At 32.4% G+C, this 13,682-nt stretch overlaps 1 long non-coding RNA gene across 1 annotated transcript; it reads right to left on the bottom strand.

Annotated features, from left to right (window-relative positions):
- Window positions 1-6,356: 6,356 nt before the first annotated feature.
- On the bottom strand, window positions 6,357-13,048 carry LOC139502795 (uncharacterized). The gene is made up of 3 exons (XR_011658940.1): window positions 12,915-13,048; window positions 9,004-9,097; window positions 6,357-7,619 (listed from the first exon to the last, which is right to left on the bottom strand). It is a non-coding gene; the product is annotated as an uncharacterized lncRNA (long non-coding RNA).
- Between the last annotated feature and the right edge of the window lie 634 nt (window positions 13,049-13,682).

Here is a 13,682-nt window from a genome sequence, read left to right as displayed (position 1 = left end):
AAATTTTCATTTACCGGAAATCCATATTTGTAAAATTATAATTACGGGAGACCCCAATCTGTTTTTCTATAAAATCTATATAAAATGGGTTAATGAATTAGTAATTTTCTTTTGGAAATCATTTCAAATAATATTATATCAGTAAATAATCCGGCTTAGAGATATATATGTATTATATGTCTCAGAAATAACATATGTCCAGAATACTTTAAATTGTCTGAAACAGAGAGGGATTACAATAAATTCGATCTTCATTTGATAATATGCAGCTTACTGTTCCGTTCATTAAAAAGCCATTTGCACTCACTGAGGGGAGTCAGGACACAACGCCTGCATAAAATATCATTGTTTTACCACTTTATATATGGGTCATTTTCAAAAAATGTAGAATTTTGAAATTGAAAAAAATATTAAAAGTTACTTATTTAAACAACCCTCTACATGCATTTTAAGCAAATCTAAACAAACAGTACTATAAGAACAACATATATATAGATAGATAGATAGATACTTTATTCTCTAAAAAACTAGATACAAGTTTACAGAGAAACATACAATATAAATACAGACGCAATAGTAAAGGTAACAAATACAATTTTAATATGATGACATACATGTTTAATAACATGTAGAATGTATGATATACATGCATGTATATTAAAAGATGCAATCTTAATGCTGTCATACAAGAATATGTTGAAACATTTTTTGATCGGCGGAGGTACATTATTTTGTCTATCGATCTGTTATCATTTTCAAAAGAAATTTTGGGTTATTAAGAAAAGGTTTATATAAAATGTTAAGCTTGTTTTACGTAGACAATTAGATGTTGTCAAGAGAATAAACTTCTATATATATATTCATTCTGTAATATAATAGATTATTTGCCAATTTTCCAGGTTGTACTGAAAAATGCCTTTAAAAATTGGTTTACAAAGGTTGTAAAAATTACATCCAGTAATGCAAGTCTAACGATATCAATTTATATTGTTCGGCATTTTTTCACCCTTTCAAATAAACCCAACATCAAGTAAATCCCTCATAAGTTACTTTTCTCTATATTTCATTGGTAACTGGAACGTACGTTTCTGATAAATAACTATATAAAAGTCTATCCTGTTACCTTTTTGACTATCCTGTTACCGATATCAGTATTGCACCTGCGAATGGTTAATGAACCATTGGGAAGATTAAGACGTTATATAACCTTAAGATGACTTCAAACAACGAAATATTTCATTCGTTTTGCACTTGTATGTTAAGAAAAAAAAATGTTTTTGTCTACAATTGTCTATCCTGTTACTGTAACCATAGCAACCATAGTAACAGGATAGGCATAACAGGATAGACAAATTTCTTCGTTTTTGATTGCTGTTGTGAAATAACTACTCCCTTTGGTGAAGTGGACAGGTTATGTTTTTCTATTGTGAATTTGGTTTCCAACACGTTATTGCACGTTTTACCAGTATACTATTGGTGTATTTAATCAAAATTGGTGGTAACAGCATAGACATGAAAAAAGTTCACTATATTTTTTTCACTAAATGTCTTGAAATTTCTTTTCTCTACACTGTCGTTCAAGAAACAAAGCGCTTTAAATGTAAAGATTACTTTGCACTTTTGAGATCAACACTGACTGATTCAATATTCAAAGGGAGAATAATTTCACGGCTGATGTAAGTAGCGGTAACAGGAAATTAAGACATGAACCTCCTGTACGCAGATTCAATTTAGTTTGTAGATAATATGTTGCATAGAATGATATAGAAGCTACGATTTTTCGTTAGAGTAATATTTAACGTTCTTAAAAAGTCCCTTTTGCAGATATCAAGGCGATCAGAAAATCGCAAAAAAATCATTTGAAATGTGTTTTTCTGACACTGTTCGCAGACAAAATGGATCTTAAATGCAGGTTAATCTTATCGAAATAGATGTAAGGTGTGTTTATTATTAATGTTCTGAATCAAAAATCCGACAAGCTTTCATTTAAACTGAAATTTCGACATTTTTTATATCACTCGGGGGCGGGGGGCCACTTCAATACTTAATTAATAGGGGTGCCTCTCAGAGGCGGATCCAGCCATTTTAAAAGGGGTCCCAACCCGGATTAAAGGGGGGTTCTAGCTATATGCTCCGATTCAAATGCTTTGATCGGCCATGCAACCTCCGGACTCCCCCCAGGATCCGCCAATGCCTCTTGGGTTTTGTTACCCCACCTTCTTCATATATTTTAAATTTTCAAAATGTATATAATTTTTTTATATACATCTGCATATATTGTGTAGGCATCCACGTAGCTACGTTTACGTCAAAAGCGGCATGGGCTTACACTTGAATTCATGAAGTAAAAAAAAATCAAAAAATCATATAAGTAAAAATAAAGGAATTGGTTCACAGTGCATATACCTTTTAAGTCTTTCTTCAATGTTTTGTAAATGCGAATAAAAGTGACGACAATTAGTATCATATTATTTCTGTCAAATTCTAAATCTAGAGCCATTGACATTTGTTGCGAAAGCGAGCTATTTTGATCGTAAACGTCGGCGGTGCTAATATTATAACTATTCATGTACACGCAGGCTCATTATCTTGTTTTAGTTTTAAGATATCAATAACTTTGTCAAAAATTTGTGAAATTTTACGGTAGCAGGACAAAAACTGTTTATGCCCAAACGAGTATCCAGAGCATAATCGTATTTTCCGGCCGTATTCTATAGAAAAAAATAATTTCTTTTTGCATTTGCAGTCTAACGTTAAAATTTATTACATATCAATTACTTTACTGGCTTCGTCGAATTCAATTATAAACTTCCTTGTCACTTTTCTGCGATTGATCCATCTTGTTTTCATAAAGTAAAATAATCCTAAATGAAAGACCACGCATCCGGTAATATGCTTCGGTAATATTTGAAGGTTATCCATAGCTCCCTTTAATCATAAAATTATTTTAAAGTAACTGGTTTGGACGTTTACTCCAAATTAAGCCAATGACCGTCATTAGATTCGAAATAAAATTTTAAACACAACGAATAGATTAAACATAAAAAAATAATTATTTTGAATCTAAAAACTGTTGTTTTCAATGACAGGAATTTTATGACATTCTCGATAACTCTAAAACTTCCGGAGGCTTGTCCCTGCTTATCAACTTCCAGCAGGTTTTGGTATGGAACCGCTCAAGCCTTCAGGCCACTTACCGAAGTTCGGGTGTGCACGTAAAAATGACCTAGCTACGCCACTGCGGACTCGGTTAGCAGATTAAAATTTTGTAAATCAATATTTTTATTTATTTTTAATTATTTTTTGTCTATTTGCCTTATTTTGTTAACGCTGCCATCACTTTTTCCTTGTTTTCTGGCAATATGGATAGCCAAACTCCCCGGCAGTTCCAGTTCCGATCCGCATACGGGCCCGAATACTACTCTACACTGGAGTAAGGAAAAAAAGTTCCGGAACGGAAACGATCACTGTCCGGAGTTTGATGGATAGCTTGTACAGTTGCGTGATGCATGCATGGTTGATCCACTTTTTTTCGTGTAAAATTGGAACCTGCAAGGTTTTGTTTCCCTTTTCATCAAACATACAATATATATGACATATATGATTTAACCCGCCACATTATTTGTGTATGTGCCTGCAGTCCTAAGTCAGGAACCTGTAAACGTGAAGCAGTCATCGATTTCATTTAGGGAAAGGAATGTAAACCCGAAACATTGGGATAGCCATTTACCAATTGCAATGTCACTTGATTTGTCTTTATACTCTGTGCTCAGCCAATGTAAAAGTATGAACTTACCTGTAACTTACCTGTAAATCCAATTAAGATAAAATATAAAATCGGCGCAAATGAAAAAATTAAATCGGCGCAAATGAAAGAATCAATTTTTTCAAAATTGGCGCAAATGTCATACGCCCAACCTATTAAATCCTAGGTTTCAAAATAACGGGACAGTTTTAGGATTTTTTGAAGCGTTACGGTAGTATTTTAAAACGAAATAAAACGTGACAGTGTGCATGACTGGGGCTTTAAGTGATAATTCTTTAACATTTAAAGAATTTAAAATGTTCTTACGGAACCCTTTTTTCGACATGATATCACCACACCAATTGTTTACATATGCTTTCCCATCTTTTCTTGATGTAGCAACTATGACATATACCAACATCCTTAAATATGGACTATGAGTGAACAACAGGCAGATACTTAAGTCTGCGTTTAAATATGGACTATGAGTGAACAACAGGCAGATACTTAAGTCTGCGTTTAAATATGGACTATGGGGGACGAAAAGGCAGATACTTAAGTCTGCGTTTAAATATGGACTATGGGGGACGAAAAGGCAGATACTTAAGTCTGCGTTTAAATATGGACTATGGGGGACGAAAAGGCAGATACTTAAGTCTGCGTTTAAATATGGACTATGGGGGACGAAAAGGCAGATACTTAAGTCTGCGTTTAAATATGGACTATGGGGGATGAAAAGGCAGATACTTAAGTCTGCGTTTAAAAATGGACTATGGGGGACGAAAAGGCAGATACTTAAGTCTGCTTTTAAATATGGACTATAGGGGATGAAAAGGCAGATACTCATAGCCTTTAACATGGACTATGGGGGGACGAAAAGGCAGATACTGAACACTGTGCGGGACAAATTTGCCATTCCGGTATCGGCAAATCTGACTTTGTCGGTTTACAAGATATCAAAAAAAAAATTTGCCCAGTGATAGATTATTGAAAAATTAAAAAAATGCCATATGTCCCAACTTGTCACTGTTGTCACTCTTGTCACTGCAGCTGATTAAAAGTACATTTCCCATGGGAAATTTGATAATTCCCATGGGAATATTAGAATTTCCCATGGGAACATTGAAAGTTCCCATGGGAAAAATTACTTTTCCCATGGGAAGTTTAGAGTTCCCATAGGAACTTTAAAGTTCCCATGGGAACATAAGTAAATTGTTTGTTCCCATGGGAAGTTCTAAATTTCCCAAGGGAAACTTTAGATTTCCCAAGGGAACTTTTCTTCCCAAGGGAACTCCTTTTCTTCCCATGGGAAAATACTTTTCCCATGGGAACAATAATTTTTCCCATGGGAACAATAATTTTTCCCATGGGAACAATAATTTTTCCCATGGGAACAATAATTTTTCCCATGGGAACAATAATTTTCCCTTGGGAACAATATGTTTTCCCATGGGAACAATAATTGTTCACATGGAAAGTGATATAACTAAAAAGAAAACATAAAAAAATCCTCTAATTGCATGAGTGAAGCAATTTCACAAAACGGACTAAGTTATTATGGGTACAAGTATTTCTTTGAATCTTAATTGTAGAAATATATAATTGTGTGTTCTAAGATTTTTGTCTAGGCATGCTTAATTGAAAGTAAATCACTATGTGTCAAAAATTTAACTACTATAAATTCAGAAATTATTGCTGTTTTTATTATTGTGAAAATAGTGACAGGGTTATAATTACAATAATATTCACTTGCATATTGAAATTTTTTATGAACTAAACAGGATTATTCTAAATTTTGCACACAAAAAAATGATGAAATTGAGAAAAATCGCACTTACAATTGCTAGCAATAATTTCTGAATTTTCAGTATATAGTTTTGCATATATAGCTTTCACACCATTGCACACAGTGTCTTATGTTTATCCATTTGAATGTTTTTGTGTTTTTTTCATGCAGACATTTAAATGTTGATAGGTCTTGCTCATTGTTGATGGCTGTTCAGTCACTGGCTGAAAATACCTTTATCTCTGGTTTTTAGTTGTCTCATTGGCAATCACATACCATATCCTTACTTAATTTCAACACTTCTTAATTTAAGTTATGTACATTTGAGAATATCATTTTCAAAAAGACAAAACATTACAATTGGTATAACAAATAAGGCACTTGTGTTTTATTATTTCATCTTTCACTGAGATAACACCATCAAGTAAAATGTGTGAAACAAAAACAGAAAATTAAACAAACAGCAATAAAACAACTTAAGCAAGTGTCAATAAACCTGCACAAATAACATGAATAATATATCTAAGGTCATAAGCAAGTGACAATAAACATACAGCAATAATATATCTAAGGTCATAAGCATAAACATGCAGCAATATTATACATTGTATATCTAAGGTCATAAGCAAAAGACAATCAACATACAGCAATAGTATATCTAACATGTCTAAGGTCATAAGCAAAAGACAATCAACATACAGCAATAGTATATCTAAGGTCATAAGCATAAACATGCAGCAATAATATATCTACCGGTAAGGTCATAAGCAAGTGACAATCAACATACAGCAATAATGTATCTAAGGTCATAAGCATTTAAAAAAAAACATGCAGCAATAATATATCTAAGGTCATAAGCAAGTGACAATCAACATACAGCAATAATGTATCTAAGGTCAAAAGTATAAACATGCAGCAATAATATATCTAATTTCATAAGCATTAACATACAGCAATAATATATCTAAGGTCATAAGCATAAACATACAGCATTAATAATATATCTAAGGTCATAAGCAAGAGAAAATAAACAGGTCTTGTATAAGAATATTAACAGTATCCGGGAAAAGTTTGCAATTCCGCTGAGTGCAAAAGTTGTCACCTTAATTTTTGGAGTTAAGTCAAAATGAAGTTGATAACTTGATTGGTATTGGTTCTCTGATATTTGTCCTAAATATGTTTGGCTCTAGCACCACTGTTGAAAAAGTAATGCCCCTTTTTTCAACAATTTCCTCAGAGGAAAAAGAGTTTTCCTCAAGGGAAAAAGATTTCCCTTAGGGAATTTGCTGCATAATTATTTCCTTTGAGGAAATTCTTTTTCTTTTGAGGAAATTTGCCGCTTCAAATTTTCCTTTGAGGAAATTTCCTCTAAGGAAATCATTGTTCTTCAAATTTCCTCTAAGGAAATTTCTGAACATCAAATTTCCCTTAAGGAAATGTTTTTCCTCTATAAAAATTTCATAACAGTACAAACATTGACAAACAGTATAAATATATTTTCTCCTAGACTGAATTATTGATCATGTTGATACAAAAGATTATATAAAATAAACACTTTTCATGTCAAATTAACTTGTCTTCTGTTTCAGCTGCTGTGTATAATTATTCTACCCCCTACATAACAGTTCAGTGCATAAATAATTCCATTCACAAGACATCTTCCTTCAATTGGTTGAATAAATTTTGGCAACTTGTTCTTCAAACATCTTCTCTGTATATTTGATATGATGGAGAGCCATGTACATAATATTATGCACATGAATGGATAACGCATGTGTTTATTTCGACAACAAACATGACAAAGATACTATTTTTTTTCTTAATTTCTCCATAATCCATCAGTGAATATGTAGGTTGTTACATTTTACACCATTGTGTCCTTGTGCATCTTTGATAGTACTCCATTTTGTTTATAGCAATTTTGTAGAATTTTTTCTATTTCTTTTTCCAGAAAAACACACAATTGAGTTCATTTCACATTAACTAATGCAGTTAGCACATTATGTAGAAAAGTATTAACAAACAAGTTTCCTCTTCAGTATAGACTTGTAGGACCTGACGATGATCATAAAAACCAAGATATCTGACCTATAAATACACAAAATAAAAAAAAGAAGTTATAAACATGATAAATGGAGAAAAAAACAGCAATATAAATAGGCTTATTTTATCATGTTTTAATTAAAGTCATAAGAAACCTCAAATTAAAAAAAAATATGTATAATAATTATGTTTTTTATAACTTAATGGATAGTTTTCATTATGCAACTTAAGTACATATACTTTTTTCTGAGGAAAATTCTTTAATTTGTCCACATTTAGAAGAAGTTTACTTATTTTTAATTGCTTGCTTCCAGGAAGCAATTCGCCGATACATATTTTCCATATACATAGTGACCCGAGCGTAACCCTCCTCGTAAAAATCCGGTGACCACAATATGTAAGGATCTGTCATTGAAATAAACAAATAGCTGATTATACATGTTAAACACGTGCTCAATACCCATGCTTTTTGTGATTTGTTTACTATAAGGTGGCAATCGGTAAAACTCAGCTTCAAAACATGGCATTTAATGAGCAGCATTATTTGTTAAATCATAACAAACAGAGAGAAAAAAAATTGACGATTTATATGATATACTTGTGAAAATAATGATAAAATCGTGCACAGAGGACTAAGTTTATGATGTATACATGCATTGGTTCAAAAGTTGGACAACCTTTATTTTTCATCACTCACTCGTTTCATATGACTTTAACATTTGAGAAACTTTCATTTGATATTCTTACTTGTCATGCTTTATATGAGTTCTCTTATTTCAGTGCTTTGTGTCCAAGATTAAATATTCGTTGTTTAGTGCCTTGCAGTGATATTTAAAGTTTAGCCACTTGCAAAAGTTGTTATAGAATGTTCATATGCTGTGTTATTTGAACCACTGTCCTATATTATGGTCAGGTAAGAGGTTGAGTGCTCACAGACATGATATTTTTTTATTAATTGTTATTGTTTTTGAACATGTTGAACTAAATTGGATTGTTTAAATCTTTTCATGTTGGGATCTTTATTGGCTGACCTATAAAGGAAGTGTTGTCTCATTATTGAAGGCCAGCCCATCATTGGCCTTTAATTTCTTGCATCCACTTCTTTAAACTCTGGTGGATAAGTCACTCATTTACCATACCACATCTTCTTATTTTTATAAGAGTCATCATTCAAAGGCAATTACTTTTATCATGTTTATTACTGTAATTCAGAAATTATCCAGAGGTTTTTAGTAATGCGATTAATGTGACTGGGTGAGTATCGCAAAAATAAGAAATCATATTTTGATAACAGAAACATATATATATATATCATGTATATATAATTGATGCAGATTTTTTTTGTAATCACAATAAGTTGTCCATTCCCTGAAAAATAATAAATGCAAGCAATAATTTCTGAATTTACAGTATATAGAAGTGGTCTTACCATTTAGGCCTTGTTGTATTCTGTTTATCTTGTTTTGTCGCTCATTTCTATTGAAACTGTTTATATTTTTCATTATTTTTCTATATTTCTTGTCCTATAAAACATAAAAAGGGTAAAAACTATTATTAAACATCAGTATTTTCTTTATATACAATAATATTTAATAAGAATGGAATATTTGTGCTATTTCATTTCACAAACTTTTGGTCAGTCATGACTTTCAAAGACTTTCACCCTGGTCAATAGTTTAAAAAACAAACATTCCCATACTTTTTCTTGGTGTTCGTACTAATTTTTCATTGGACAACAAAAACATGATTCAACTATTCTTCTATGATTTGTTTTGCTTGACTACGTTAATTAAACTCTGAAATATTGTTTACAGTATAATCTGTATGCGTCTAACTCATCAAAATTTCAAATTAATATATAAATAACCAATAAGAATGCTATGCATGGCTCAGCTTGATACAAACGTACACTTTAAACCCTGAACAGTTGGAGCAAGTATGGACACAACATTCAATTCAAACTTTTCTACATTGGTTAGAGGTATAGGGGGAGGTTGAGATCTCACAAACATGTTTAACCCAGCCGCATTTTGCGCCTGTCCCAAGTCAGGAGCCTCTGGCCTTTGTAAGTCTTGTTTTATTTTAATTTTAGTTTCTTGTGTACACTTTGGAAATTAGTATGGCGTTCATTATCACTGAACTAGTATATATTTGTTTAGGGGCCAGCTGAAGGACGCTTCCGGGTGCGGGAATTTCTCGCTACATTGAAGACCTGTTGGTGACCTTCTGCTGTTGTTTTTTTATTTGGTCGGGTTGTTGTCTCTTTGACAAATTCCCCATTTCCATTCTCAATTTTATGGATACAACTCTGAATTGTAAATTTGGATTGTGATTCAATAGTTGATGCAGCATAGGTTTCTGACCGACATTGATGAATGTGGTCCAAGTACTTAAAAATTTTAAATTGACTATTAACCTCTAAAATGGTCCAATATTCAAAATCTTAATACATGGTTAGATGCAGCATATCAACATGATCAAAGAACCCAAATAATTCATTATTTGATGAAATCAAATAAAGTTCAATTTTGGACTCTTTAGATCTCAATGTGGACCAATTTATTAACGGGCCAAAATATCAAAAATCTAAATGAATGGTTAGATTCAGCATATCAAAGAACCCCATATATATATATTCAATTTTTTTGAAATCAAACAAAGTAAAATATTGGACCCCAATTTGGACCAACTTGAAATTTGGGCCCATACTAAAAATCTAAGTAAATATTCAGATTCAGCATATTAACATGATCACCGTGTATCATCAGTACACCGGATATAGGTACTAACCAAGCGGGCGTGATCGATTTTGACCTCACACGGTAACGAAAATCTTTGTTTTGTTCACATAATATCAATGTGTACCTCAATCTAAACTTAATTGTTGTTTTAAGAAATGATTTGGTCGTAAGTTGATGATTAGAGATGTCTCATTATTTTCCCAAAACAAGAACGTTTACTAACAACATGTGCAAATACTTGTCAAAGAAGTTGGCACTCGTCTCATCCGATATAATTCTATATTTATTGCAACTCTTTCTCTGATAGAAGGCCACTGTGCGTGTGTAATAAATATTAGCTGTATCAATAATTAGCATTGAAATCTTTCATGCATACGTTTTTTTCGATATTTTAGTCCGAAAAGAATCGTTGTGTACGGTGTTTAGCTGACCACATAAATCCTTCTGTACGGTGCATAGTTAAGTTGCTGTACACCGTCCACAAAAACAAAATTTTCATACTCGTTTATTACCCAAAAAGTTTCATGGAATGAGTAATCACAGGTAGGTTTATGATTGGTAACTATTACTTTTGCCCTGTATTAGCTTTCTTTCAGGTAAAACATGTAAATGTCTCGACAATTGAATCGAAATTGAAATTTGGTGTTGACATTCACAACTATTTGCGCATTTACAAGTTAATTGTTCTTATTTGAATATAAAAGTTGTCTTGTAAATAGGAAAAAATCGATGCGAAAATCATTTTGGAGCAGGAATTTCAGATGTTGAGAAATGTACACTGAATGTTGACAAAACAAAACAAAGATTTTCGTCACCCTGTCAGCTCAAAATCGATCATGCCCGCTTGGTTAGTACCTATATCCGGTGTACTGATGATACACGGTGGTGATTAAAGAACACCAAGAATTTAAATATTATTAAAATCAAAATAAGTTTAATTTTGGACCCTTTGAACCTTAAGATAGACCAATTTTAACAGGACCAAAAAACTAGGAATCTAAATACACAGTTAGATTTGGAATATATATATATCAAAGAACCCCAATAATTCAATTTTCTATAAAATCAAACAAAGTTTAATATTGGCCCCTTTTGGCCCCTAATTCATGTAATTTCTAAACTCTGGACAAAAACTCTGGTCACAAACCCTGTGTTTGAGTTTCATAGATTTCTGTTAACATGGTTAACTTATACTAAAAGTAATTATGCGAAAACTAAGTGTCTTCGGACTACGGCGACTACATGATAAAATTGAGAATGGGAATGGGGAATGTGTCAAAGACCCCCCTTTTTTGGACTATCAATGCATTTGAATGGGGACATGTAATTACCCCCCTCTTTTTTGTCCTGGGTTAGGAAACCCCTTTTTAAAATGACTGGATCCGCCCCTGAAGGGTCTTTCATTAAGTTTGACAACTTCAGACATACTACTTTACCAAAAAAATTGACACATTTCATCCAATTTAATTTCATTCTTTACTTGCTATTTTATCCATAATATTTTAAAGAAAGAAATTTGGAAGGAGTATGATTTTAATTTGCAAGTTATACACTATCCAAACTAGAGACCTAATAGAGTAGATATATACTTGACTAAGGGAGCTACCATTTGATTTTTATGGGGGGGGGGCTAGGATGAAAAATTTTATCCTGCATTTTTTTTTTAGCTGTAATCTCTGTCCTGCCTTTTTATTTTTCACTCTGTTCGTTCCTGCCTTTCTTTTTTTAGTTTATCCCGACTTTTTTTACCAAAATTGTCGTCCTGACTTTTTTTTTTGCTAGTGTCTCATCCTGCCTTTTTTTTCTTCTCAAAACTCCTGTTCTGCCTATTTTTTTCAAATTTCATCCTAGCCCCCCCCCCCCCCATAAAAATCAAATGGAAGCTCCCTAATTTAAATCAAACTTGGGGTGACTGGGGACAAAGATTTAAGGGAATAGATGACAGTTTACCTACAATGATCTAGCTTCATGGCAATGGCATACATTACAGACTACATGTAAATCATGTACATGGTCATTCTTTATAATTGTGTTTAAACTTTGGGAGTTCATTTTTTTAATGTTTAAAGCTAACAATTTCAACTACATACATTTATCAAGATTTGATTCTACATTTATATATAATTGTGTATGTCACATGTATGTACATGATGTATTTTAATGTAAAGCATCTGAAAACTAATTAGCCGTTTCATATTTATTTCAGTTCTTCAAAAGGCAAATTTATATGAGCCTATGCCTGAAAACAGAGATTTCTTATTAAGGAGAAACCCCCGCCCCCCCTTTTTGGTGTGAAATATTTTGTTGATTATATAGGGAATCACTGAAGCATGACTGGAGCAAGCATCCCCCTCTGCCCCCCCCCCCAAAAAAAAAAACAACAAAAAATTAAAAAAAATGGAAATTTCTGGATCTGCCCATGTCAACCTTTCACTCAGGTCATTGGTGAAGAGTTGTCACACAAAATAAATGATATCAAATGTTCATATGTATATGTTTTAGCTCGTGTAGGTGTAAGGAGGCAACCATTTGATTTGTAGGGCGAACAGGGTGAATAATCTTGCCTTGTAAAACTTGTGCTATAAATAAAAATTAATACATTTCCATTTAAAAATCCGTCAGCCCAATCTCATCCAGTGAAATAGATTATTATCTGTTTTCGAAATGATATGGAAGTACTTAGTAGTTCAGACGCATTGCAAGGCATTTTTTCAAAGGAGACGTGTAGACTCATATAATTGGGGGAATGGAACCAATAAATTGATAGTATCCGATATGATCTTCCCAGTACGGAGCACCTATTTTTTTTTAGGTAATTATTATTAGTGTCGGTGATCTCACAAGTAAATCAGAGAAAATATTGCATGCAAATTAATGAGCAGAGAAGAGACAATTATCAACTTGTATATTATTCATTTTCTCGCAGTTATTTACGGTAAATTAACTATACGTATATATATCCCAAAACATGTGTTCGGTTCTAGTACTATACAATTTTAATTAGTAAAACTGCTATATTTTGGGGCCGAAAAGGGGTCTTACTTGAACCTACTCCTTTATAAATCTTAAGTAGGAATGCGTGGGTTCCATTTCATGAGACCGACACGGATTTTTTATAAAATAAATTTAAAAATTATAAATACAGTTTTCAATTCTTTCCTGGCATAGATAAAAAAAATATGAAAATAAATAATCTTTTGAAAATAATACGATATGGTTTAATTATTTCACTTCATTATAATGATAAATCCTTTAGATCTGAAATGTTTAATTAAAACGAATTTATCATTTTGATCTACCGATAAACTTTAAATTGAAGTGACATGGTCAGTTAAGTAACCTGATTAGTTGCATGGCTGATTACCAT

This window comes from Mytilus edulis, chromosome 14 (assembly GCF_963676685.1).
Source record: "Mytilus edulis chromosome 14, xbMytEdul2.2, whole genome shotgun sequence".
Taxonomy (NCBI): domain Eukaryota; kingdom Metazoa; phylum Mollusca; class Bivalvia; order Mytilida; family Mytilidae; genus Mytilus; species Mytilus edulis.
This window is presented reverse-complemented; position numbering and strand designations above follow the sequence as displayed.